General features: G+C 45.8%; 3 protein-coding genes across 3 annotated transcripts in view; 2 read left to right on the top strand and 1 right to left on the bottom strand.

Moving 5' to 3' along the window:
• Positions 1–13,448, top strand: part of LOC141271428 (uncharacterized) — a 160,259-nt gene extending 146,811 nt beyond the window's left edge. The window contains exons 17-18 of the mRNA XM_073681508.1: positions 13,045–13,186; positions 13,316–13,448. The gene's annotated coding sequence lies outside the window, so the exon portion shown is untranslated. The remainder of the gene's footprint in view (positions 1–13,044; positions 13,187–13,315) is intronic.
• Positions 1–27,568, top strand: part of LOC141270656 (uncharacterized) — a 93,910-nt gene that overhangs the window by 9,861 nt on the left and 56,481 nt on the right. The window lies entirely within an intron of this gene.
• The window catches only part of LOC141270653 (uncharacterized), a 44,376-nt gene continuing 40,651 nt past the window's right edge, over positions 23,844–27,568 (bottom strand). Inside the window, exon 2 of the transcript XR_012321715.1 lies at positions 23,844–23,943. The gene's annotated coding sequence lies outside the window, so the exon portion shown is untranslated. The remainder of the gene's footprint in view (positions 23,944–27,568) is intronic.

The following is a 27,568-nucleotide window of genomic DNA, read 5'->3' as shown; positions in this document are numbered from 1 at the left end:
AATTTGGTGGAAAAAAAGTCTAGATGCGAATGTAAGAAATGAATCTTTAAGGACATGATACAGCCAAGATCCTTATATGTTTTGAGGAGATTTTCCACCAACTCTTCAGTTATCTGCGCTTGAGTTTCCCAAAAAGTTAGTTACCACTAATGCAAATGCTACCCATGCAGCCTTTTCCTTGCCCTGCAACAGACGGAGAAACTACTCATCTTGAAGAAGCTTATGAATCTGAGGTCGACTACAGACTCCTTCCTTTATCTTTGCTTCACTCAACCTTGGAAATTTATCAATGAAATACTTGAATTCTTTTGCATTTTTATCCACTGCCATTACAAAGTTCTTCATTAGGCCCAACTTGATATACAATGGTAGTAGCAAAATCTTATGTGGCTCAACAAGTGCTGGATGCAGAATATTTACTTTCTGGCTGAAATGTCGGAGAGGCCAGTCTTTTATTGTAGTGATATTCTCTTGCACGATTATCCCACTCACACAGAAAACAGCAGTACTTTGTGTATCCACCCTGGAGACGAAGTAAGAGGGCAAGCACCTATAAGTCACCACAGAGAGGCCATAAATGTTAGTCATAGTTCAGGCACCTCAACAGCTGTTTCATGTTGTCATAGATTTCTTTCATGTGGACTGCAAAAGCAACTGGAATTGAAGGTAGCACATTACCATTATGCAGCAAGACAGCTTTTAGGGTTGTTTAGATGAATCGATTAAAATCCTCCATTCCTCTGGATTATGACTTCTCTTCAGAGCTTCGATTAAACTCCAGGGCGGACACTGCCAGTGATGGGCCCCTGTACAGTATTTGTGTCTGGGACCCCATCATCAAGCCCCACCCATGTAAACACACGCACATTTACATGTATATTCTCAATAAGCACAATATAATAAAAATCACACATGCCCATTTACACATTACATATGCATGTACATAGTAAACGCATCTACTAAAGAATATATAAAACTAGATGGTGGCCCGATTCTAACGCATCGGGTATTCTAGAATATGTATGCGGCCGCGACCAATCAGCAGAGTGTTGTTTAAATTTGGCGCGAATCTCGCTGATTGGTCGCCGGCGGCGGCCGCGACCAATCAGCAGAGCGGGGTTTAAATTTGGCGCCAATCTCGCAGAGCGGTGTTTAAATTTGGCGCCAATCTCGCTGATTGGTCGCAGCCGCCAGCCGCGACCAATCAGCAGAGCGGTGTTTAAATTTTGCGCCAAAATCGCTGATTGGCCGCGGACAGCGGCCTCGACCCATCAGCAGAGCGTCGTTGAAATTTGGCGCTGATCGGTCGCAGCCGGCGGCCGCGACCAATCAGCAGAGCGGGGTTTAAATTTGCCGCCCATATCGCTGATTGGTCGCGGTCGCCGGCCGCGACCAATCAGCAGAGCGGCGTTTAAATTTTCCGCCCATATCGCTGATTGGTCGCGGGCGTCGATCGCGACCAATCAGCGTCGTATTAGTGAGGACCGGGGAGCGGCACTGCCTGTGCGGCTACTTCCGCTGCGAGAAGCCGGGAGATGAGCGGCTGCTCGCAGGAGAAGCATCCCGACCGGCGGCGCCGCTCTCCGGTCCTCCGTTCACACTTGCCCTCCGGAGATCAGCGGGCCAAGCCGCTGATCTCCCGACGTTAGCCACATGGAGGTGAGCGGCGCCGCCTGTCGGGGTACTTGTGCTGCCAGCAGCGGGGAGATGAGCGGCTAGCGCCGGTCATCTCCCTGCTGCATTGCCGCTGACCTCCGTCCGGCAGATGAGCCGCTAACGGCCTCCATCTTTTTCTGAAATCCTGCGTCGCTGATTGGCCGCGGCCGGACCAATGAGCGACTCGGGATTTCCTGGACAGACAGTGGCCGGACCAATCAGCGATGCGGGATTTACTGGACAGACAGAAAGACAGACAGAGAGACAGACGGGATAAGACGATTATATATATATATATAGATATGCACATACACAATGACAATTTTGTGATCTACTTTTTCATATCGCTAAACTATTTTTCTGGATTATTCATTAATAGCTGTGACAGCTAAACAGGTATATAAAAGTGTTACAATAATATTAAAGAGAATCTGCATCAGGATTTTATACCCCAAACAAATGGCAAATCCTCACCTTACATGTAGAAATCCATTTTTCTGTTTTAGAGTAATCAATATTTGAAATTGTATGCTAAAGAGCCACAAGTGCAGTGGGTGGGCGCTGCCCTTACAGCTCTCCTGCTTCTCTGCCTTTTCCCCGCCTGCTGCCTGTCTTCTGTCTGTGACGGACAGGTCACTGAAATATGAGTGACCTAGAGATAGGAGTCAGGAAGCAGGAATAGAGAGAGAATCAGGAGAGCTGTAAGTGCAGCGCCCGCCCACTGCACTTTTGGCTTTTCAGCATACAATTTCAACTATGGATTTCTCTAAAACAGCAAAAATAATTTCTACAAGAAAGGGAAAGATGTACACAGCATTAAAGCCCCTTTATACATGTTATCAGTTTGGGGTATAAAATCCTGATGTCAAGTTCTCTAACTTTTGTATTAGTGTAGTGGAGAAAAAAAACAAACACCATTTTTATACTATTTTCCAATCACCGTTAATATACTGTTATCTGTTTACTGTATTGTACAGACTGTTACAATTACAGGGATGCAAATGTTATTTAAAATAATATATTTAAAAAGTGCATAAAAATGTGATTATTACTATATTACAGGTATATAGAGATGTACTACTATATAGAGAGACGTATGTCTGTGTACCAGCACAATGTGCCTGTAACGAAGAATACCATTTAAGACAGAAAAAATCTCCTTTTCTTAGACGTGCAGCCTGTGGATTACTCTTTATGGCGTTTTCTGTTAATTTTTTTTTTTTTCTGTTACTTTTTTACTGACTAATATATGTTTTTATGTCTTTATTTTTAATGGGGTAAGGAGGGTTACTGGAATGGTTTTTTTTTGCAAATTTCAAAAACTTTATTTTTTATTTCTTTTTTAGTGCCTTAGGGGACTTGAACTTGCAATTGTCTGATACTACAGTATTGCAATACATAGATAAAAATAATGTGCTTCTACAAAGCCTGGCCATAGGCTGAGCTTCATAGGAGGGCAAAAATGGCACCCATGGTGGCCTTTAGCAGGCCCCTGGCTGCTCTGACAACCCATTGATGAGTGCTGGGCTCCACAAAAGAAAACAAAAATTTGTCCTAGATAACTACTTTAATGGGACAACATATATTGATGCACAGTACATGGTTAAGTCTCTGGCTTGGAAATGAATCATTGTCTATGAGACTGTAAGGAACAGGAAAGTTCTTGACTATATTTTCTCCAGAAGTACTATAGACAATGAATGGAGCGGAGGCCGAACATATGCACCTCCATTCTGATAAAAATGGGGCTCTGCAAGGTCCATTTCCAATGACTCCTACTCCGGCTTCATGGGACTCCACCACCCATCAGTAACTTATCCCATATCCAGGAGAGACAGGATAACTTACTATTTAAAATAAAACTCATGAATGGGGTTCTTTGGTCATTTGATGTTACTTATTTGGAAGTGCATTGAGGTGAAGGGTGCATTGCTGGAAAAGGGAAAAAAAAAAAAAACTCTTTAAATCTCTTAGTTTGCGAGTGTGAACGAGCTGAGTGTGTCCGGAGCGTAAGTGCGAACGAAAGTGTGTGACTTGTTTTTCAGTGAAGAGGTATTGGGAATCCTGCAGAAAATACCTGTGTGAATTGCGGTGAGTGCTGCATTGTGACCTGCTGAGTGCTTTTCTACCTGTTTAGATTTATTGGGCTTTTTAAAACTTATTTTCTCACTACAGTTTTAGTTTCTTAGTTTACTACCTGTGTATTTAAGGGTTAACTACATTTCACTAAAATCCTGAGGTGTAGCTTTACTCACAAGGGGTTAATTAAGGGGAAAGGGTCATAATTAAGGGTTTATAAGGGGCAGCTGGTTGGGCATCCAGTCCTTTGGAAGTGCATTGAGGTGAAGGGTGCATTGCTGGAAAAGGGAAAAAAAAAAAAAAAACCCTCTTTAAATCTCTTAGTTTGCGAGTGTGAACGAGCTGAGTGTGTCCGGAGTGTAAGTGCGAATGAAAGTAAGTGTGTGACTTGTTTTTCAGTGACTTTGGATTCAGGGAGCTTGGAAGGGAGGACTTTGGACTGAATTGCTGTCTGTATTTCATTAATTCTTTACTTTTCTTTTTACTTAACATTCTGTCTATTGCAAGCCCCATTAGGAAATGAGCTCCATTATTGACAATCCTATCCAGTGTACATCTTGCCACATGTATGTATTCCTTGAACAGTCGGTCGGGGTTGCTTACTGCTGCGCGAGATGTGTGCACGTTTTGCGTTTGGAAGCCCAGATACTGGATCTAAATGAGCAGCTGGCAACACTGAGATCCATTGACAACATGGAAAGGAGTCAGCAGCTCACTGGGGTAGATGTGGGGGAGGGTGGTAGTCGGGAGCTGCAGGACAGTGAGGTCGCTAGTCCTGATCTGGCACACCCCAATAAGTTTGCAAAGTTGGCAGATGAGGGGAGTGACGGTACTGGGGTAGCACTACTGCAGCAATGCATGTCCCCTGAAAGCCGGAGGAGTGTCAGCTCCAGTAAAGAGGGAAATAGGAGAGTAGGGCAGGCCAGGCAGGTGCTGGTAGTGGGGGACTCAATTATTAGGGGAACAGATAGGGCAATCTGTCACAAAGACAGGGATCGTCGAACAGTATGCTGCCTACCTGGCGCTCGAGTCCGGCACATCGCTGATCGGGTTGACAGATTACTGGGAGGGGCTGGTGAGGACCCAGCGGTCATGGTGCACATTGGCACAAATGACAAAGTTAGAGGTAGGTGGAAGGTCCTTAAAGATGATTTCAGGGAATTAGGCTGCAAGCTGAAAGAAAGGACCTCCTAGGTGGTATTCTCTGAAATACTACCGGTACTACGTGCCACGCCATAGAGGCAACGGGAGATTAGGGAGATAAATAAGTGGCTCAAGAACTGGTGTAGGAAGGAGGGATTTGGGTTCCTGGAGAACTGGGCCGACTCCTCAGTTGGCTACAGACTCTACGCTAGGGACCGGCTGCACCTTAATGGGGAGGGTGCAGCTGTGCTGGGGGAGAAAATGGCTAGAAGGTTGGAGGAGTGTTTAAACTAGGGATTGGGGGGGAGGGTATTCATTTTATAGGTGGGGAAGATAGTGCAGATAGTGACCTGGGCACAAATAAAGAAATTGGGGGTGGGGTTGGAACAGTCAATATAGTAAGAAGGAATAGAGGTACAGAGAGATACATAAAATGCATGTACACTAATGCCAGAAGCCTCACGAACAAAATGGAGGAATTCGAATTAATTTTGTTGGAAAATAATTATGACATGGTAGGGATATCTGAGACGTAGCTGGACGAGACCCATGACTGGGCAGTTAATTTACAGGGCTATAGTCTGTTCAGAAATGACCATACAAACAAGCGAGGGGGGGGAGTGTTTATATGTAAAATCATCATTAAAACCTGTCTTGCGAGAGGATATATGTGAATGTAATGAAAATGTAGAGTCCCTGTGGGTGGAGATAAGGGGGGGGGGGAAAAATAATAAATTACTGATAGGGGTTTGTTATAAGTCTCCAAAAATAATGGAAGTAGCGGAGAATATCCTCGTAAAGCAAATAGATGAAGCAACGACTCAAGGAGAAGTCATTATTATGGGAGACTTCAACTACCCTGAAATACATTGGGGGACAGAAACATGAAGTTCAAGCAAAGGTAATAGGTTTTTGACAACTATGAGAGACAATTACCTTTCACAACTGGTTCAGGACCCAACAAGAAGGGGGGCACTGCTAGACCTAATATTAACCAATAGGCCAGACCGCATATCAAATATACGAGTTGGGGGTCACTTGGGTAATAGTGATCACAAAATAATACGTTTTCATGTAACCTTTAATAAGATGTGTAGTAGAGGGGTTACAAGGACACTAAACTTCAGGAAGGCAAATTTCCAACGGTTAAGAGATGATCTTAGTGCAATAAACTGGGACGATATCCTGAGACATAAAGCTACACAAAGCAAATGGGAGACATTTATTAACATCCTGAATAGGACCTGTGCAGAATATATACCCTTTGGGAATAAACATGCTAGAAATAGGAGGAAACCACTATGGCTAAATAGAGCTGTAAGGGGCGCAATAAGTAACAAAAAGAAAGCATTTAGAGAACTAAAGCAAGTAGGTAGTGAGGAGGCATTAAATAAATATAGAAAATTAAATAAATTATGTAAAAAACAAATCAAGGCAGCAAAGATTGAGACAGAGAGAATCATTGCCAGAGAAAGTAAAAATAACCCCAAAATATTCTTTAACTACATAAATAGTAAAAAACTAAAAAATGATAGTGTTGGCCCCCTTAAAAATAGTCTGGGTGAAATGGTGGATGAGGATGAGGAAAAAGCCAATATGCTAAATGATTTTTTTTCAACCGTATTTACACAAGAAAATCGCATGACAGAAAACATGATTAGTGATAACAAAAATTCTCCATTAAATGACACTTGCTTAACCCAGCAGGAAGTACGGCGGCGTCTAAAAATCACTAAAGTTGACAAATCCCCGGGCCCGGATTGGATACACCCGTGAGTACTGCAGGAATTAAGTAATGTCATAGATAGACCATTATTTTTAATCTTTAAAGATTCCATAATAACGGGGTCTGTACCACAGGACTGGCGTATAGCAAATGTGGTGCCAATATTCAAAAAGGGGACAAAAACTGAACTTGGAAATTATAGGCCGGTAAGCTTAACCTCTACTGTGGGTAAAATCCTGGAGGGTTTCCTAAGAGATGCTATAATAGAGTATCTGAAGAAGAATAACCTCATGACCCAATATCAACATGGGTTTGCGAGGGACCGTTCCTGTCAAACTAATCTGATCAGTTGTTATGAGGAGGCAAGTTCTGGACTGGACCAAGGAAATGCAGTGGATGTTGTGTATATGGACTTTTCAAATGCTTTTGATACGATTCCACACAAAAGGTTGATACATAAAATGAGAACAATGGGGATAGGGGAAAATATATGTATGTGGGTTAAGAATTGGCTCAGTGATAGGAAACAAAGGGTGGTTATTAATGGAAAACACTCAGACTGCGTCTCAGTTAACAGTGGGGTACCACAGGGGTCAGTATTGGGCCCCCTTCTTTTTAACATATTTATTAATGACCTTGTAGGGGGCATACAGAGTATTATTTCAATATTTGCAGATGACACTAAACTCTGCAGGGTAATCAATACAGAGGAGGACAATTTTATATTACAGGAGGATCTATGTAAACTAGAAGCTTGGGCTGATAAATGGAAAATGAGCTTTAATGGGGATAAATGTAAGGTAATGCACTTGGGCAGAGGAAATAAAATGTATAATTATATGCTTAATTGTAAAACACTGGGCAAAACTGTAACTGAAAAAGACCTGGGTGTATTGGTGGACGACAAGCTCACATTTAGTGGCCAGTGTAAGGCAGCTGCTACAAAGGCAAATAAAATAATGGGATGCATTAAAAGAGTCATAGATGCTCATGAGGAGAACATAATTTTACCTCTATACAAGTCATTAGTGCGACCACACTTAGAATACTGTGTACAGTTCTGGTCTCCGGTGTATAAGAAAGACATAGCTGAACTAGAGCGGGTGCAGAGAAGAGCGACCAAGGTTATTAGAGGACTGGGGGGTCTGCAATACCAAGACAGGTTATTACACTTGGGGTTATTTACTGTGGAAAAACGAAGGCTTAGGGGTGATCTTATTACTATGTACAAGTATATGAGGGGACAGTACAAAGACCTTTCTACTGATCTTTTTACTCTGAGGCCTGAGACGGGGACAAGGGGGCATCTTCTACGTCTGGAGGAAAGAAGGTTTAATCATAATCACAGACGTGGATTCTTTACTGTAAGAGCAGTGAGACTATGGAACTCTCTGCCGCATGATGTTGTAATGAGTGATTCACTGTTAAAATTTAAGAAGGGCATGGATGCCTTTCTTGAAAAGTATAATATTACAGGTTATAAATACTAGATTCCTTGATAGGGCGTTGATCCAGGGAACTAGTCTGATTGTCGTATGGAGTCGGGAAGGAATTTTTTTCCCCAATGTGGAGCTTAGGGTTTGCCAGATGTTTTTTTTTTTGCCTTCCTCTGGATCAACATGTTAGGCTATAGGTTGAACTAGATGGACTTAGTTTTTAAGGTTGAAGGAAGACTATGTTACTATGTATTAATATCATATTGGCCAGAGGCAGACACTCTGCAGTTCCCCTGGTCAGCTGTTATGTGCTATGGTGACATCCAGGTGCAAACATATGGAACAAAGCTGCATGGCCCAGCTCCATTCAAAGTGTAGCTGCCACTGCCGGGTGCTGCAGAACAACTTGTATTTTCTATTTGCCAATAGTAATTGTACGAATTGTTCAGTAGTACTCGGCAGAAGTCACTACACATTCAAAGGGGATGTGTAGTGCTGTTCCATGCCATGTGCTTACATCCAGCCACCGATGGAGCTTGTAATAGCAGATTGGTGTGTGTGCCAGATCCCCACCCATCTGATATTAATGAAATTCCCTTTGGATAGCAGAAAACCTATGGATAGCAGATATTTACCTTTAGGGTGCAGTCTGACAACTTTATCAAGCGAACTGCAGTGTACGAACTGGCCATTGGTTCTCTCAACCCAAGTGTGACAGCTTCATAGAAATACATAAAGCTGTCACACTCGGGTCAGGAGAGCTGCTGGTCAGTCCATGCATTCCACTCCGATCTCGGTGTGATTTCTACGGCCGTCTGACTACACACTAAGGGCTCGCTTCCACTTGCAATAAAAAATCGGATTGCACTCTGCCAAATGTTAACCTATGGGGCAGGTCACATCTGCGATTATTTTCTCATGCCGATTCGGCATGTGAAAACAATCGCAGCATGCTGCAATTGCATCCATGAATCAGATTGTATGCACCCATATAAGTCTATGGGTGCGTGTGAAACATCGCACTGCACTTGGATATCACCCTAGTGCACTGCGATTCCCACTGACGCTTGCAACAGAGGAAAGGGAGAAATTACTTTCTCCATCTACTCCGCAGCTGTGCTGCGAGTCTTATGCGAAAGGATCAGAGCACTGACAGTAGGACCACGCTCGCAGCAGAGCAGGAGCCGAGTGTCATTAGCATATCGCATCCAATGCTTTCACATCGGATGCTTTACGCTAGTGTGACTCCGGCCTAACACATACTGATAAATTGACTACAGAAACTCCATACATAAATTAGGAGGCTTTAGGCACTGTGGGGAGATTTTTTGAGATTAATGCAAGACAAAAGTAACATACAGTAGTTGCCTTTTGTCAATGAGCCAGTATATAGCTAAGTATAATACAGTATATATCGATATGTACTGCACAAAGATGGAATATACTCATATATAATACACACCCATGTACTATATACACTACTGTTCAAAAGTTTGGGGTCATTTAGAAATTTCATTATTTTTGAAAGAAAAGCACATTTTTTTTCAATGAAGCTAACATTAAATGAATCAGAAATACACTCTATACATTGTTAATGTGGTAAATGACTCTTCTAGCTGCAAACGTCTTGTTTTTATTGCAATATCTACATAGGTTTTTAGAGGCCCATTTCCAAGAACCACCACTCCAGTGTTTTAATGGTACATTGTGTTTGCTAACTGTGTAAGAAGGCTAATGGATGTTTAGAAAACCCTTGCACAAGTATGTTAGCCCAGCTGAAAACGGTTTGGCTGATTTGAGAAGCTATAAAATTCACCTTCCTTTGAGCTAGTTGAGAATCTGGAGCATTGCATTTGTTTGTTCTATGAAATTCTCAAATTGGCCAGAAAAAAGAGAACTTTCATGTGAAACTCGACCGTCTATTCTTGTTCTTAGAAATGAAGGCTATTCCATGCGAGAAGTTGCCAAGAAACTGAAGATTTCCTACAACGGTGTGTACTACTCCCTTCAGAGGAGAGCACAAACAAGCTCTAACCAGAGTAGAAAGAGAAGTGGGAGGCCCCGCTGCACAACTGAGCAACAAGACAAGTACATTAGAGTCTCTAGTTTGAGAAATCGACGCCTCACAGCTCCTCAACTGGCAGCTTCATTAAATAGTACACGCAAAAAAACGCCAGTGTTAACGTGAAGAGGCGACTCCGGGATGCAGGCCTTCAGGGCAAAGTGGCAAAGAAAAAGCCATATCTGAGACTGGCTAATAAAAGGAAAAGATTAATATCGGCAAAAGAACACAGCCATTGGACAGAGGAAGATTGGAAAAAAGTTTTATGGACAGACGAATCAAAGTTTGAGGTGTTTGGATCACACAGAAGAACATTTGTGAGACGCAGTACAACTGAAAAGATGCTGGAAGAGTGCCTGACGCCATCTGTCAAGCATGGTGGAGGTAATGTGATGGTCTGTGGTTGCTTTGGTGCTGGTAAAGTGGGAGATTTGTACAAGGTAAATGGGATTTTGAATAAGGAAGGCTATCACTCCATTTTGAAACGCCATGCCATACCATGTGGACAGCGCTTGATTGGAGCCAATTTCATCCTACAACAGGACAATGACCCAAAGCACACCTCCAAATTATGCATGAACTATTTAGGGAAGAAGCAGGCAGCTGGTATTCTATCTGTAATGGAGTGGCCAGTGCAGTCACCAGATCTCAACCCCATTGAGCTGTTGTAGGAGCAGCTTGACCGTATGGTACGCAAAAAGTGCCCATCAAGCCAATCCAACTTGTGGGAGGGGCTTCAGGAAGCATGGGGTGAAATTTCTCAAGATTACCTCAGCATATTAACAGCTAGAATGCCAAAGGTGTACAATGCTGTAATTGCTGCAAAGGGAGCATTCCTTGACGAAAGCAAAGTTTGAAGGAGAAAATTATTATTTGAAATAAAAATCATTATTTCTAACCTTGTCAATGTCTGGACTATATTTTCTATTTATTTTGCAACTCATTTGATAAATAAAAGTATGAGTTTTCATGGAAAACACAAAATTGTCTGGGTGACCCCAAACTTTTGAACGGTAGTGTATGTGTATATACTATAAATAATTATATAATCTGCAACAATACAAATGCTACATTGGAGGAAGCAGTAATGACTGGAGGTGTCTAGGGTCAGTGATAAGAAGCAGTGAATTAGTGACAGTGAGTCCGGTGCAGGATAAGATTTCTCAGCCACTCACAGCACCGACTAGGAGCAGGAGCACTGGGCACACAGTCACTAAATCACTGCTGTCATCAGGGACAGCGTTGCCACCTGTCACTGCTGCTCTGAAGAATCTGACCAGCAGCAGCTATAACTCCCAGCCATCCCTCACCTTGTGCTCTGGGAGGAGAAGAGGACACAATGGCAGCTGGAGGAGACACAGGATGGGTGCAGGAGCAGCGGGAGATTCAACTAGCTTAGAAGAGGAAGCAGCTATCTGCACTGGGAGGCCTCCACTCTGTAAGTTTCTGAAAAATGTAACACTGCCTAGCCATGCCCCTGCACATGTGACTGTGAAGAGATGCTGTGCGTCTCCTGTATAATAGAGCAAGCCGCAGCATCAACAAGAGGACAGGAAGGGGCCCCTAACAGCGTCTTTTGCAGACAGCACGCCCCCCTCGGTCTGCAAATGAATCAGGTACGGGCTCCCTTCCTCTGCTCTTACTCTTGATGCTGCTGTTGTCTATGACAGAACAATGAGTTTCAGCAGCTGATCGGGCCCCCTCCCCTTCAGGGCCCAGATGCAGCTGCACCGGCGGTATGTCCGCCCCTGATTAAACTGATGATGTTTTTGCATGCCACAAGATCGCTCTCCATGAAGAAGTATTGGACAAATCTATATCACGGTTGCGAAACAAAGAACCTAAGAGCTCAGCCTTACTCTTGGGCAGACCCAAATCTCTAACAAGATTGTTCAGTTCACTTTTGTGTTATTATAAGGTGTGGTTCAGTTGAGGTGGCTAACAGAAAGTCTGGATCATGAGAGGAAGATACTTCATGACACCAAGTGTCCTCTTCTTCCTCACATAACTCGACTGAAAATGTTTCTGGTGCTTTTGGAACCGGCAGTTCTTCGGTATGTGGTACTGGGCGTATTGCAGATGGAAAGTTTGGATACAGTAAAGTCCACTTCTTCTTCCTTGAAACTCCTTTCATAGTGGGGGGCACTATGCAGAAATAGCAATTGGTAGTCTGATTGGTTGGCTCTCTCCAGATCATTGGGCCTGCAAAAGGCATAGATTGCTTTTTCCCATGAAACCACTGAATAAGATGTGATGCACATATTGCAGCATATGAGTGGAGCCCAACTCTTGTCCTAATCTCCTATTCTGTAAAATACAGGTTGTAGTCTTTCCTTATCATGGTAGTCAAGTTTTGCCTTTGTGACGCAAAAGTGGCTTTTCCGTGTATGTAGCAAAACTGCTTTGTTACTGCAAGAACGAGGCAAATCTGAAAAAACACAAGAAAATGCTAAAACTCTATACCTTATACAGAGAGCATTTATAAAAGTAGGTGATGCAACTGTAATTAGGATTACATCATCGGAGCTGAGTTGGCATTTTTTGATTGGTCACCCTAAGATGATGGAATGCTTAAGACTCAATAGACTAAATAGATGATGTAATAGACGAGCTACTAACAATGCAATGATGATTAAATAATAAAGATGCAATTTTTCTATAAGACTGCCGGAAAGTTGTCGTAAGTAATTAATTACAACCTCCTGTGGATCTAGAAAATTAGAGGCAATCAGCAGACTTAAGCATCATATTTGTTTTCAGCGCCACAAAATTAGTTGAGTTCAACAGTTTTAGTTTCTGAACCAATTTGTCTGTAGAACAGTGGAATTGTACTTCAGTGAGCATAGAAACATCGGACTAAAAATAATAAAAACAAAGAAGCAGCAAAATGTGAGAAACTTTTGGCTATAACTGTGCAATTGTTTTATTTTCATTTCATTCAGGTCCCTACAATCTCGGATCCTCTCAGTCGAGATCTACTATATAGGAGAATTTTCTTGATTGAGGATGGATAGGGACCGGGACAAGATGGCGGAGAGGATATTACACCTCACCCTAGAAATCCTCTTCCGGCTTACTGGAGAGGTGAGAGATTCTGATGACGTCACATTACAACATTCTTATCTATGGGAATAACAGATGGACAGAACTGGAGAGGTGAGGACTCTGGAAATGTCTGTAGTGAGATTTATTAATGTGTCTCTCCATAACCAGGATTACACAGTAGTGAAGAAGACCTCTAGTGACACCTGTCAAGACCCTGTGTCTGAGGGATGGGGAAGACCCCTGAGCCCAATCACGGGGCTTCCACCTCACCTCCTGATACATGAGGACATCAATGACCAGAAGATCCTAGAACTCACCTACAAGATGATTGAGCTGCTGACTGGAGAGGTGACACTGCTGGGAATGCTGGGACATTATACAGTAACACTATGAAGGGATCGGGGGGATGACGGTATCATTGTGTTTGTCAGGTTCCTATAAGGTCTCAGGATGTCGCCGTCTATTTCTCTATAGAGGAGTGGGAGTATTTAGAAGGACACAAAGATCTGTACAAGGACATCATGATGGAGGTTCCCCAGCCCCTCACATCACCAGGTAATAGACAGGACTAAATACACACGGCCTATAATTATCTGTATGTAAAGAATGAATTCCATCCCTGTATGTGTTTCCTCCAGTTCTAGGTAAATTAGAGGAGGTTAAAGAGAAAAAGAATGTATTAAAATCTAACTTTTCTTTTTAAGTATTAACCCCTTCATGACCGGGCCATTTTCTGCTTTTGCTTTTTTTGCTCCCTTCTTCCCAGAGCCATAACTTTTTTATTTTTCGGTCAATATTGCTATATGAGGGCTTATTTTTTGCGTGACAAGTTGTACTTTTGAACGACATCATTGGTTTTACCATCTCGTGTACTGAAAACAGGGAAAAAAATTCCAAGTGCAGTGAAATTTCAAAAAAAGTGCAGGAGGAGGAGGGTGCACCGGAAGACACCACAGGCGCTATGGGGTGGCCAGCTGGTGTGGGATGGCCCCCAGGGCTTTATAAGACAGCTGGGAATGCCAGTAAGTGCTTCTCAGAAGCTCTGGCTCGCTGTTTTTGGGGCATGAGTAACCATGAGCTACTTGAGGTTCAGGTGCTGGATCCTCAGTCGCCATCACCGCCGCCAACTCCGCATAAAAAGAAACGTGAAGAGACGGGATGCCAGGACCCGGGCCATCGCCGGGAACGGGATAAAAGTGGAAGCGGGCTCTTTGGCAGGTCATCCCAGCGCAGCAAAGACTCCACTCCAGCATCTACCAGGAGGGAAACCCCGTCTACAAAGATGGCTCCACCATCTGACCCGGTACCCTCTCTTCCATCAGATTGGTAAGTGATCTTCGTGAAAGTCCACCTTGTAACTAGGGCCCCCCAACCCTCTCTTTTTTCTCTTATTAGGGAAGAAAGTACAGGCAAAACTAAGAATAGGACCTGTGCACTTTGCACGGAAGATTTACCCGCTACTTGGGATAAAAGACTCTGCAGTTCCTGTATAGAGCAGACCATATGTGAGGAAACTCCGAAATTTGCCTCAGACCTTAGATACCTGATAAAATCGCAGGTTGAAGATACTATTAAGTCCCTTCGGGGGGGGTGGGGGGAACTTAAAAAAACAAAAACATATCCCCCGAGTCCGGGTCTAGCAGTTCGGAGAACGGCGAAAATTCAGACACGTCCGATTCTTCGTCATCCTCCTCCTCATCTAGGGATAGGGGAGGACGGAGCTGTTTTCCTATCAAGGAAACAGGTTCAATAAGGCCATCAGATCCACCATGGGGTTGGCAGACCCTCGGCCCAAAAGATCTATCCAGGACGTGATGTTCAGTGGGTTAGAACAAAAAAAGAGGAGATCTTTTCCACTTAATGAGCAAGTTCACTCTTTAATTAAAAAGGAGTGGAAAAGACCGGAAAGAAAGGGCCTCCTTTCCCCAAAAAGAAAGTACTTGTTCGATGACCCAGCGTGTTCCTTTTGGGAGAAAGTGCCAAAACTGGATGTAGCAATTGCTAAAGCCTCAAAAAAGTTCTCCATCCCATTTGAGGACATGGGCGTGTTGAAAGACCCCATGGACAAAAAAGCAGACACCTTCCTAAAGGGTTCCTGGGAAGCCGCTGGGGGAGGGTTAAAACCTGCGGTAGCCGCTACGTGTACGGCCAGGTCATTAATGGGCTGGCTAGACCAGCTTGAAACGCAACTGCGAGAGAAAACGTCTAGAGACACAATTTTAGAGTCCATCCTGGTAATGAAAGGGGCGACTGCCTTCCTAGCTGACGCCTCTGCGGACTCTGTCAGATTAGGAGCTAGGGCGACAGGGCTCGCTAATGCGGCCAGGCGAGCCCTCTGGCTTAAATGTTGGCCCGGGGATCTACAAACAAAATCAAGATTATGCTCCATCCCCTGTGAGGGCGAATTTCTGTTTGGGCCCACCCTTGATGACATCCTAGAGAAAGCTGGGGACAATAAAAAGAGTTTCCCTATCCTATCTAACACTGCTTACAGGAAGCCCTTTCGGAGCAAAAGGTTTATCCGCAGGAAGCCCCCTAAAGACCAGGATAAGGGGGAGGACAGGAGAAGGAAAACCAAAGGGTTCCTGTTCAACAAATCCCCCAATGACAGCAGAAAGCCCTCCCAATGAGGGTTTTCCTTCGGTGGGGGACAGGCTATCAGAATTTCTCCCTGCTTGGGAAAGAATATCCAACAGCTCATGGATTGTGAACCTAATAAAATCAGGTCTAAAATTCCAGTTCCTCTCATATCCACATCCAAACTTTGTATTAACACCCAAACGGTCCTCAAACGAGGAGCAGTTGGCCTTAGAGCAAGAAATCCGAGGCCTGATCGGGAAAGCGGTCCTTCAGGAGGTCCCGACAGGGGAAAAAAGTGAAGGCTTCTACTCTCCGTTATTCCTGAGGAAGAAACCAGATGGGACGATCATAAATTTAAAAAAGCTAAACAGGCTATTGAAGGTGCAAGCCTTCAAGATGGAGACAATAAAATCATCAGTGAAAATGCTGTTTCCCGATTGTTTCATGACCTTTCTGCATTTAAAGGACGCCTATCACGTCCCCATACACAAAGATTACCAGAAATTCCTCAGAGTAGCAGTTTCCATTGGTGGAGTGGTCAAACACTAACAATACACAGCCCTCCCATTCGGCATTGCTATAGCCCCAAGGGTATTCACCAAGGTTATTGCAGAGGTGATGGCACATCTAAGGGAACAGAACATCTTTGTCGTTCCATACTTGGACTACTTTTTGGTAATAGGCAGTTCCTTCCTGCACTGCAGAACCCAACTAGAGAAGGTCATGGATTCCCTGACACACTTAGGATGGCTTTTGAATCCGAAAAAATCCAAAACAGAGCCATGCCAGATAAAGGAATATCTGGGCATCGTGTTGGATTCAAAAAGACAAGAGTGTTGTCTCCCCACTGGAAAAATTCACAAGATCATAGACAAGATATCACGGGCAAGGACCCACCCGTTTATGACTCTACGGAAAGCCATGTCCCTTCTAGGCTCCCTTACTGCGTGTTTCTCGGCCGTCCAATGGGCCCAAATACATACCAGGGCCCTGTAGTGGGAAATCTTAGAGGCAGAAAAATCTCTAAAAGGGCATTTAGAAGGGCAGCTAACGCTATCATCAGAGACCACACTTTCCCTAAGATAGACAATCTAGCCCGGGGTATTCCATGGGCAATCCCTACACCTCAAATCCTAACCACAGACGCAAGCCCCGGGTGCTGGGGGGCTCACCTCAACAATCTTGTAGCTCAGGGGGTCTGGACAGAACACCTGAAGCCAGTTTCCTCAAACATGAAAGAGCTTCTAGCCGTAGAGTTTGCACTCCTGGAGTTCGTACACACACTTCAAGGTCACCACGTGAGGGTGTTCTCGGACAACCGAGTAGTAGTAGCGTACCTGAACCACCAGTGGGGTACCCGGTCCCATTCTCTGACGCAAGTGTCCTAGGTCATCTTTCAGTTAGCCGAGGAAAACTTACTGTTAGAACCCTCCTGTTAGTTTTTTCTATCTTGTGTTTTGCGGTCACGTGACCATCTGCCTTTATATTCCATCTCCGCCCTTCTGGCTTTGCTGGACTTCAGGGATTCAGCTTAGTCTTACTGTAGGGACGGCTTTCCCCTATCTTTCCTTAGTACTTGTTGCAGATCATAACAGTAAGTCCAGCCCAAAAAAAAACTAAAAGGAAAGAAATTCGGGGATCAGTATGGTTTCCATCCAGGATTTGACTCAACGCTTGCAGGGATTGTCTGTGGAGGTGGCCAAGCTCCAGCAATACGTGAGTAGCTGTTCTGGAGCGCATTTTGTCGAACCCAAGGTAGGACTGCCTGATGTTTTTTATGGTAAACAGCAAGATTTTTTTTCCTTTAAAAATGCTTGTTTGTTATATTCTCGTTTGAGACCAAGATCCTCTGGGAATGAATCACAGCGCATTGGCTTTATTATGTCACTTTTGCGCAAAGAACCACAGGGGTGGACCTTTTCTCTCCAACCTAATGATCCGTGTTTAAGGTCTGTTGAAGAATTTTTTTCTGCTATGGGGCTTTTATATGACGATCCTGATCGAATCTCATCTGCTGAATCCGAACTTAGACGTTTGAATCAGGGGTCAGATGATGTTGAAAATTATTGCACACACTTCAGGAGATGGGCCTCAGAAGTTAAATGGAATGATTCTGCGCTGAGATGTTTATTTCTTGCTGGTCTGAGTGAAAGGGTTAAGGATTTGCTAATTGCATTCCCTTCACCTGAGACTCTGCAGGAAGCTATGCAGTTAGCTGTTTGTGTGGACCGGAGACTGATACCAGGGTGAATGATGTAAAAACTTCTGTAATGTCAGGTCCTAGTTCCCAGAAAATCTGCTCTGACAGCGGAGAACCAATGGAGGTTGGGCGATGTCACTCCGCTCTCAGGAAAGAAACCTGGAGATTCGCTGAGGGTTTGTGTCTTTATTGCGGTAAAGCTGACCATTTGATTAAGTATTGTGAGCGTCATTTAAGTAAAGAGAAAAAAAAGGTCAGTTACGCCCGTATAGCTTGTTTACGCTCTGCAGGAGTATTTCTTTCTGGGAGTACTACTCTGCAGGGAGATTTGATTGAATTTCAGGTATTTGTGGATTGTGGTTCAATACTTAATGTGATTGATAAAGGGTTTTTGGAAAACCTTAAATTGAAATCCAAACCTTTGTCATCACCTATTTCTGTGGTTGCAATTGATAACACTCCTTTGAAATGTATTACTCACAAGACTGCTGCATTTTCCCTCACTATCAATGGAGTTCATCAAGAAATTTTGGACTTGGTTGTTCTGGATAATTTGCCCTCTCCAGTTGTTCTAGGATTGCCTTGGTTAAAACTGCACAGTCCTTTATTGGACTAGTCTACTAATGTGATTAATTCTTGGAGTCCGAAGTGCTATGATAAATGTTGTAATGGTCGCATTGCGGCTGTGGAAAAGGGGGAATTACCTGTACCTATTCAAGATTTTTGGAGGGTTTTTTCGGAGGAGGAGTCGCAAGTTTTACCTCCTCATATGGATTATGATTGCGCCATTGAGTTTGTTCCGGGTGCTACCCTTCCAAAAAGTCGCTTGTTTAATCTGACTATCCCTGAAAAAAAGGCTTTGGAGGAGTACATAGAGACTAGCCTGGCTGCTGGTCACATTAGACCTTCTAAGTCGCCTGTGGCAGTTGGATTCTTCTTTGTTAAAAAAAATGACGGGGGTTTACGTCCATGTCTTGATTTTCGTGAAATTAATAAGATTACCGTACGCAATTCCTACCCATTGCTGTTAATTCCTGACTTGTTTAACCAGTTAGTGGGAGCCAAGTGGTTCTCCAAAATTGATCTCCGGGGGGCATACAATTTGTTACGAGTGAAGGAGGGTGATGAATGGAAAACTGCTTTTAACACTCCGGTAGGTCATTTTGAGAATCTGGTGATGCCTTTTGGTCTTACCAATGCACCTGCATTTTTTCAGAACCTTATTAATGACATCCTGAGACCTTTGATTGGTAAGAATGTGGTTGTGTATTTGGATGACATTTTGATTTATTCGCCAGATCTGGAGTCCCATTGGCAGAGTGTACGTGAAGTTTTGCAGTTATTGAGTGATAATTCACTCTTTGCTAAGCTGGAGAAATGTGAGTTCGCTGTGCAGAAAATTAGTTTTTTGGGCTACATTGTCTCCAGCGAGGGCTTTGAGATGGACCCTGTGAAGGTTCAGGCTGTGCAGGAATGGCCTAGGCCTATTGGTTTGAAATCTATACAGAGATTTTTGGGTTTTGCCAATTATTACAGGAAATTCATTAAGAATTTTTCTGTAATTGTGAAACCTCTAACCGATCTCACCAGGAAAGGTGCGAATACGGCCCAGTGGACTACTGAGGCCATTGAAGCGTTTGAGTATCTCAAAGGGAGGTTCAGTTCTGCCCCTATCCTTCTGCAGCCTGATGAGACCTAGCCTTTTTTGGTCGAGGTGGATGCTTCATCGGTGGTTGTCGGAGCAGTTTTGCCTCAGGAGAACAAGGGTGGAGTACATCCTTGTGCCTTCTATTCGAGGAAATTTTCGGAAACCGAACTGAATTATGATGTTGGAAATCGGGAGTTGCTGGCTATTAAACTTGCGTTTGAACATTGGTGTCATTTTTTGGAAGACGCTAGATTTCCTATTCAGGTTTTCACAGATCATAAGAATTTGATCTATCTGGATGCTGCCAAGCGCTTGAATGCCCGTCAAGCTAGATGGGCACTTTTTTTTTCTCGGTTTCATTTTTCTGTTACCTATATCCCTGGTACTAAGAATGTTAAAGCCGATGCTTTATCTCGCAGCTTCTCTCCTACCGTCGGTGTTGAGGAGGAGGAGAGCATTTTACAGAAAGGAGTTGTGGTGGCGGCTTTGGACTCCATTTTGGAGAATGGGATTCTGAAAGCTGAAGATGATGCTCCATCTAACACTCCCCATGGGAGGTTGTTCGTGCCTAGAGCCTTTAGGAGAGATTTGTTTGTGGAGTGTCATGAGTCTCGGTTGGCAGGTCATCCAGGAATTTCGGAAACCAAGAGACTTATCAGTCGCAGTTTTTGGTGGCCTGGATGGCAGAAGGAAGTCATCAAGTGGGTGCGTCCGTGTACTGTGTGTGCTAGGTCAAAGGCTTCACATACTCCTGCTGCGGGGTTGCTTTGCCCTCTGGAAGTTCCTAGTGCGCCTTGGATGCATCTCACAATGGATTTTATTATTGATCTTCCTGTGTCCGAGGGTTTTACTGTCATCTGGGTGGTCGTGGACCGTTTTAGTAAGATGTGTCACTTGGTTCCATTCATTAAGTTGCCCTGCGCCAAGACGCTCGCTAAGGTGTTTGTTAAGGAGATTGTCAAACTCCATGGCGTTCCCACGGATATTGTTTCTGATAGAGGACCTCAGTTTGTGGCTCGCTTTTGGCGTGCTTTTTGTGACCGGTTGGGAGTCCATTTGTCATTTTCGTCTGGTTATCATTCTAATGGACAGACTGAAAGAAAGAACTAGGATGTTGAACAGTTTTTGCGTTGTTTTGTGGCAGACAATCAAGAGGTGTGGTCTGAGTTTCTGCCTCTCGCAGAATTTGCTCTTAACAATCATACATCCTCCTCTGCTGGGTGTTCTCCTTTTTTTTGTTGTACTGGGAGACATCCGTCTTTTGGTTTGTTCTCCAAATTAGGGTCGGCGGTGCCGGAGGAGGAGAATTTTTCCGGTGATTTGGAGAGAGTTTGGACTAATGTACGTTGCAACCTTCAAGAGGCTAACAAGAAGTCCAAGAAGTATTTTGACAGGAAACGTAAAGAAGTTTTGTTTACTGTGGGTGACATGGTTTGGTTGTCCTCGAAGAACCTGCGGTTGAGGATTCCCTCTAAAAAACTGGGTCCTAAGTTTGTGGGTCCATTTAAAGTGCTTCAGTTTGTTAACCCGTCTGCTGTTAGGTTGGATGTCCCTACTTCCTGGAAGATTAATCCTGTGTTTCATGTTTCCTTGTTGAAAAAGGCTGACGTTTCTGATAGGGACGCCACTGTCACAGCTCCCCCTGTGGTGGAAGACGGCGAATTTGAAATTTCGCGTATCTTGAATTCTAGATGGCATAGAGGGAGATTACAGTATCTTGTCTCCTGGAAGGGTTTCGGTTCTGAAGACAACTCCTGGGTAAGGACGGATGATGTCTCTGCTCCTAGGCTTGTTAAAGCTTTCCACAGGAGGTTTCCGGATAGGCCTGGGCCTGGAGGATCCAGAGGATCCTCATAAAAGAGGGGGTACTGTTAGAACCCTCCTGTTAGTTTTTTCTATCTTGTGTTTTGTGGTCACGTGACCATCTGCCTTTATATTCCAGCTCCGCCCTTCTGGCTTTGCTGGACTTCAGTGTTGTTTGACTGTTTTGCTAGCCTGGTGCTTCGGTGCCTATCTCTGTCAGTTCGCTTGGTCCTCTGGGACCTCTAGTACTTTTTGTCAGTTTGTCTTTTGTGTTCTGCAGCAACTTCTGTTGTCCCATTTTTGTCCCAGTCCTTAGTCCTTTTAGGGACCCCTCCCTTAATTCTATAGGTCTTCGTTCAGACTAGCCGAGGACTAAGGCGGGTCTGTTCACTAGGAACAGGCAGCCCGCTACATCGTAGGGATTCAGCTTAGTCTTACTGTAGGGACAGCTTTCCCCTATCTTTCCTTAGTACTTGTTGCAGATCATAACACTTACAATCCCTATCAGCCCTACACATAAAAGGGATAGAAAATCGCACGGCAGACTTCCTGAGCCAGACACAGCTAAGACAGGGCGAGTGGGAGTTAAATCAGTCAGTTTTCAATCAGATTGTACAGATGTTGGGACGTCCTTTTATAGACCTGTTCGCCAACAGTCAGAACAAGAAAACAAACACATTCTGCTTTCTAGACCCCAAAGGGAACCTCATAGCTTTAGATGCCTTCATGATTCCATGGAGTCACCCTCTAGCTTACGCTTTTCCTCCGACTGCCCTGATTCCGGCAGTTCTGAGGAAAATCAGGGAAGAGAAAGCAAGAATAATCTTGATAGCCCCCTTCTGGCCAAAGAGGACGTGGTTTTCTTGGCTGAGGATAATGTCAATCTCCGAACCATGGATTCTTCCGGAGCTTCCAGACCTTCTTTCGCAGTGTCCGGTATTTCATCCACAGGTAACAAACTTGCACTCACTTGACAGCCTGGAATTTGAAAGGACTCTCCTGGGGGACAAAGGATTTTCCCCAAATCTCATCAAACTACTTCAAAGTAGGAAACCCATGACTATCAAACTTTGCTGGAAAACTTGGAGGAAGTTCCTTTCAGTCTCAGGTTCCAGGTTAGGAGGGGAGGTTCTGACGCGCCCCCTGGGCCTGTGCTGCTGCTGCTGTGCAGGGGGAATACCCGGAGCCGGATCGCTGGGGGTTGTAGTTCTCCGTGGCGGTGACCCGGTCCGTGCCCAGGGTGATCAAACCAGTGGCAGTCTAAATGTTGTAATAAGTGTCCGACTACGCCACCCGTGGATTGCGGTCAGTGGGGACCGCCGCTGCGCTGCAGACCGCTGAGGCTGATGTTGTTTGCGCAGCTGAGTATGGGATGACTCCCCACGGGAGAAGTATTGCCTCAGGGCAGCTAATGTGGAAGATGATGGGAGTGATGGTGTGAGGGTCCCAGTGCTGGAGCGGCAAGGAATCACAGAGACGTGTGGTGCTGTTCAGGGTCTTTACTGATGGTACAAGGCCGACCCTCCCGGGAGTACTGGCTAGTATAAGGGGCCTGGTCAGTCTGCGAGCAAGCAGGAGTTCCCCTGGCCAGGTGGAGTTGTAGGCCTCCCCGTTAATCTGCACTCTTCCTGGCTACCTTGCTGTCAGCGTTTACAAGTAGCCCACGTCCCTGAGTATACCGTGTGGTGCTCACCCGTATGGCTGGTGACTTGGGGCCTTCTGTTAGCCTCCGCTCCTGGATGGCGGCGCTGGTCTTTTCTTTGTGACTGAGCCTCCGGGCTTCTATGGCCAGAGGACCTGGAATCCCCTGCCGGCTGGTTTCTGCTGCTGGGTGTATATCAGTCCCCACAGCCTCGGACTCCTGTGTCCGGCTTTAGTGTACTCAGCCAGGGCGAGCTATATCTCTGCTCAAAGCCCCTGGCCTTCTGCCTCTGCTCCTCCAGAGCTCCTGTTCTTGCTTTCCCTCTCCAGGCTCTGACTGCTCTAATCCCGCCCCAGACCCAGTTTAAAAGGGCAGATTCCTCCCCTCCCAGGTCTGGGTGGGCCGTGTTGCATGTTTAGGGCTCCTGACCAGAGAAACCTCCCACTTGCTCCCAGACATAATATCTCTATTACTGCGGCAACCAGACCCCTGGGGTGTCGCATTCCCCCCTAGTAAATTTTAGTACTCCGGGACTAAACACATTTTTAAAGAAACATAAATACAAGGTATAACAATAACATATTTACAAGAAGCTTTAGTCTGTAGAGGTCACGGCGTATCCGTGACCAGGTGTCCATATCACCCAAGGTGAAGTTTATGAAACAAAGGGGGTGTCCATGTCACCCAACAAGGCGAAGTCTTGGCACAGAATAGGGGACCTGTCCAAAGCAAACCCCTTGCGTTGTCCTTGGGCGTGGCTGCAAGGGTAGACTAACTACTTTGGGCCGCAAGGAGGCCACGCCAGACAGGTTTTCTCTTCCACGGCCGTCTTCACAAGAGGCACCAAGGTGCAACTATCTACAAGCATTGTTCCGGTTATCCAGTGTCCATAACCTGTTAGTCCATAAAAATCTGCAGGGTAACTGAGAAACATAATTAATAACAGGCAACAAACATAAACCATAAACATTTTTCAATAAACAGTCAACTTTACAGTGCATTGGTTTAGATTCTCCAGCGAGCGGGCATCTGACCTCTAGTGACCCTAGTGGACCTACGGAGCTCACTAACTGGTTCTGCACTACAGGGTGTAGGAGGTGTTATGGGCAAGCTGGGCAGCTTTCTGCGCACTCTTTGGCTCACTAGGGGCACAGCAGGCTCACTACTAGCAGAGGGTTGATCCTCCTGTACTGCTGGTGTGGACTCTTCTGCCTCTTGGGCCGGCTGCTCTTTCAGCTCTACCGGTTCCTCTGTAGGCACTTGCGGGGCTGGCTGGAGAAAGGTGAGGACGGGTACTACGACAGCGCCGTTTACTTGTGTCCAAGACCGGGGGAAGTCTCCGAGTACGGTACTGATCATTTCTTCCCTTTCCTCTGCGGGTTGAGGGTTTTCTTGATCTTCTTCAGGGCTTTGCAGCTGCTCGGGACACTTCTTCAGGTGGTCTCTGGAGACAATGGCTGTGGTTTCTCCTCCATCCTTACTGATTACGCAGATTTTTGGGTTCTCATGGCTTGATGGCAGTACGGTGTACGGGTCCTTCTCCCACTGGTCGTCCAACTTGTGGAGCCGCCTCTTCCTCTTCAAGACCTGCTCTCCAGGTACCAGGGGAACAGCGGGAGCATACTGGTTATAAGCCTTCTCTTGCCTTTCTCTAGCTTGAGACAGACTTCGCTCGACGCTCTCCTGTACTTTCCGATACTGCTGCTGCCGTTCTGTATCCCAGTCTGCCTCTGGCGAGGTGTCCTCAGGCGTCAGGACTCCCATATCCAGGTCAATAGGCAGCTTACCAGGTCTTGCTCTCATTAGGTAAGCCGGGGTACAGTTGGTGGAACCTACAGGGATGTGGTTATACAGGTCCACCAGATCGGGCAGTTTCTCAGGCCACAGACTGCGTTCTTCCAGGGGCAATGTTTTTAGCAGATCTATCACCACCTGGTTCATCTTCTCGCAGAGTCCATTGGTTTGAGGGTGATAGGGCGTTGTTCTTATCTTCTTGCAGCCATACAGGTTGCAGAACTCCTGGAAGACCTCCGCTTCGAAGGCTGGTCCTTGGTCTGTCAACACTTGGTCCGGGTACCCGTGTGGACGGCAGAAGTGCTGCTGGAAGGCTCTAGCTGCTGTTTGAGCCGTTAAGTCCTTGACCGGGACCACCACCAGGAACCGGGAGTAATGATCTACGATTGTGAGGGCGTAGACATACCCAGATCTGCTTGGAGCCAGTTTCACATGGTCCAGGGCTACCAGTTCCAGTGGCTGTCTGGTGATGATGGGCTGCAAGGGAGTCTTCTGGCTGGCACGGTCTTTTCTTCTCAGGTGGCACGGGCCACAGTCTCTGCACCACCTCTCGATGGCTCCTCTCATGCCTACCCAGTAGAACCGTTCACGCAACAAGAACTCCAGCTTCTTCCATCCGAAATGCCCTGCTCCGTTGTGGTATGCCTCCAGAACCATAGCCGCGTCTCGTCTTGGGACCACTACCTGCCAGGTCAACTCATGCGTTCGAGAGTTAACCATTCTCCGGCACAGCTTCTCCCTGTAGAGGAACAGCTTACTTTTCTCCTTCCACAGTTGCTTGGTCTCCTCCGGAGCATCTGGGTCAAGACGGGCATCGGCCTGGGTCAGCATTTCCTTCACCAAATGGACTGCGGGATCACTGTCTTGCGTCTCCGCCCAGTTGTAGTGGGGCAAGGGATTGAACGTCACGGAGCGCCTGTCCTTCACACGGTGGGAATACAGGGTAATCCCATGACGGTGGAACGCAGGGAGCTCAACTTCTTCCAGATCTTCTGGATCTTCCCCTACGTCCGGTAAGTTCGGCATTCTAGACAGGGCATCCGCGTTGGCATTTGAGCGTCCTGCCCGGTATTTGATGGTGAATTCAAAGTTGGACAGGCGGGCCATCCATCTCTGTTCCTGGGCACCGAGCCTTGCAGTGTCCAGGTGTGTCAACGGGTTGTTATCCGTGTACACGGTAAATTTGGAGGAGGCAAGGTAATGCTTGAAACGTTCGGTCACTGCCCACACTACTGCCAGGAACTCCAGCTTGAATGAGCTATAATTCTCAGGGTTCCTCTCCGTGGGCCGTAGCTTTCGGCTGGCGTAAGCGATTACCCGTTCTTTCCCTTGCTGGATCTGGGACAGTACGGCTCCTAGCCCGATGTTGCTTGCGTCCGTGTGGAGGATAAAGGGCTGGCTGTAGTCTGGATATGCCAGGATTTCATCCCCCGTGAGGGCCATCTTCAGCTGGCAGAAGGACTCCTCTTCCAGCTTTTCCCACCTGAAGGGCGGCTTCTGGTTTTTGGCTTTCCGAGATTGACCTATCAGGAGGTCCTGCATAGGGGCTGCCATTTTGGTGAAACCGGGAATGAATCTTCGGTAGTAGCCTACCAACCCGAGGAACTGCCGCACTTCCTTTATGCTGGAGGGTCTTGGCCAGTCCTTAATCACGGTGATCTTATCGGAGTCGGGAGCCACTCCGCCAGCACTCACCACGTGTCCCAGGTACTGCACCTTTGGTTTCAGGAGGTGACACTTGGAGGGTTTCACCTTTAGGCCGTAATTCGCCAGAGCTTCGAACACTTCTGCCAGGTGTTTCAGGTGGTCCTCGTAGGTCTTGGAATAGACGATGACATCGTCCAGGTATAACAGGACCGTCTCGAAGTTCCGGTGTCCCAGACAGCATTCCATCAACCGTTGGAAGGTTCCTGGTGCGTTGCAGAGCCCGAACGGCATACAGTTAAATTCACTGAGACCCATCGGGGTGGTGAATGCGGTCTTCTCCCGGTCCGCCTCTGCTACAGGAACCTGCCAGTACCTGCTAGTGAGATCCAAAGTAGAGAAGAAGTTAGCAGATTTTAATGCAGCTAAGGACTCTTCTATCCTTGGTAATGGGTACGCATCTTTGTGTGTGATACGGTTGACCTTCCTGTAGTCTACACACATTCTCATGGTGTTGTCTTTCTTTTTCACTAAGACTAGTGGAGCTGCCCAGGGGCTACAGCTGTCCCTGATTACCCCAGCCTCCTTCATGTCTCTAAGCATCCCCTTGGCGTGTTGGTAGTGTGCAGGGGGTACGGGTCGGTATCTCTCCTTTATGGGAGGATGGTCTCCCGTGGGCATGTGGTGTTCTACCCCCTTTACTCGCCCGAAGTCTAGCGGGTGTTTACTAAATACTCTCTCGTACTCTCGAACCACCCGATAGACTCCCTGTTTCTGGTGTGAGGGAGTGGAGTTAGTACCCAAATGCAGTTGCTGACACCAGTCCTCCATTGGTTTCTTAGAGCCGTTACCTTCCTCTGGTTGAGATGGAGGCAAGGGTTCCACGGCCTGTACAGAATTCTGGTTTATGGTGAACAATTTGGCTAGCGTGGCATACCGGGGCAGGTATACTTCTCTCTCCCCGATATTTATGATGCGAACGGGCACCCTCCCATGGCGTACATCGACCACCCCCCGTGCTGTCAAAATGGTGGGCCTACTGTCTGAGTAGACGGGTTCTACCATTGCTTGGTAGTCTCTACCTCTTAGACCAATAGCTGCCCGGCACCA

This window comes from Phyllobates terribilis, unplaced genomic scaffold (assembly GCF_046119375.1).
Source record: "Phyllobates terribilis strain yellow unplaced genomic scaffold, ASM4611937v1 Scaffold_5__5_contigs__length_657084704, whole genome shotgun sequence".
NCBI lineage: Eukaryota > Metazoa > Chordata > Amphibia > Anura > Dendrobatidae > Phyllobates > Phyllobates terribilis.
This window is presented reverse-complemented; position numbering and strand designations above follow the sequence as displayed.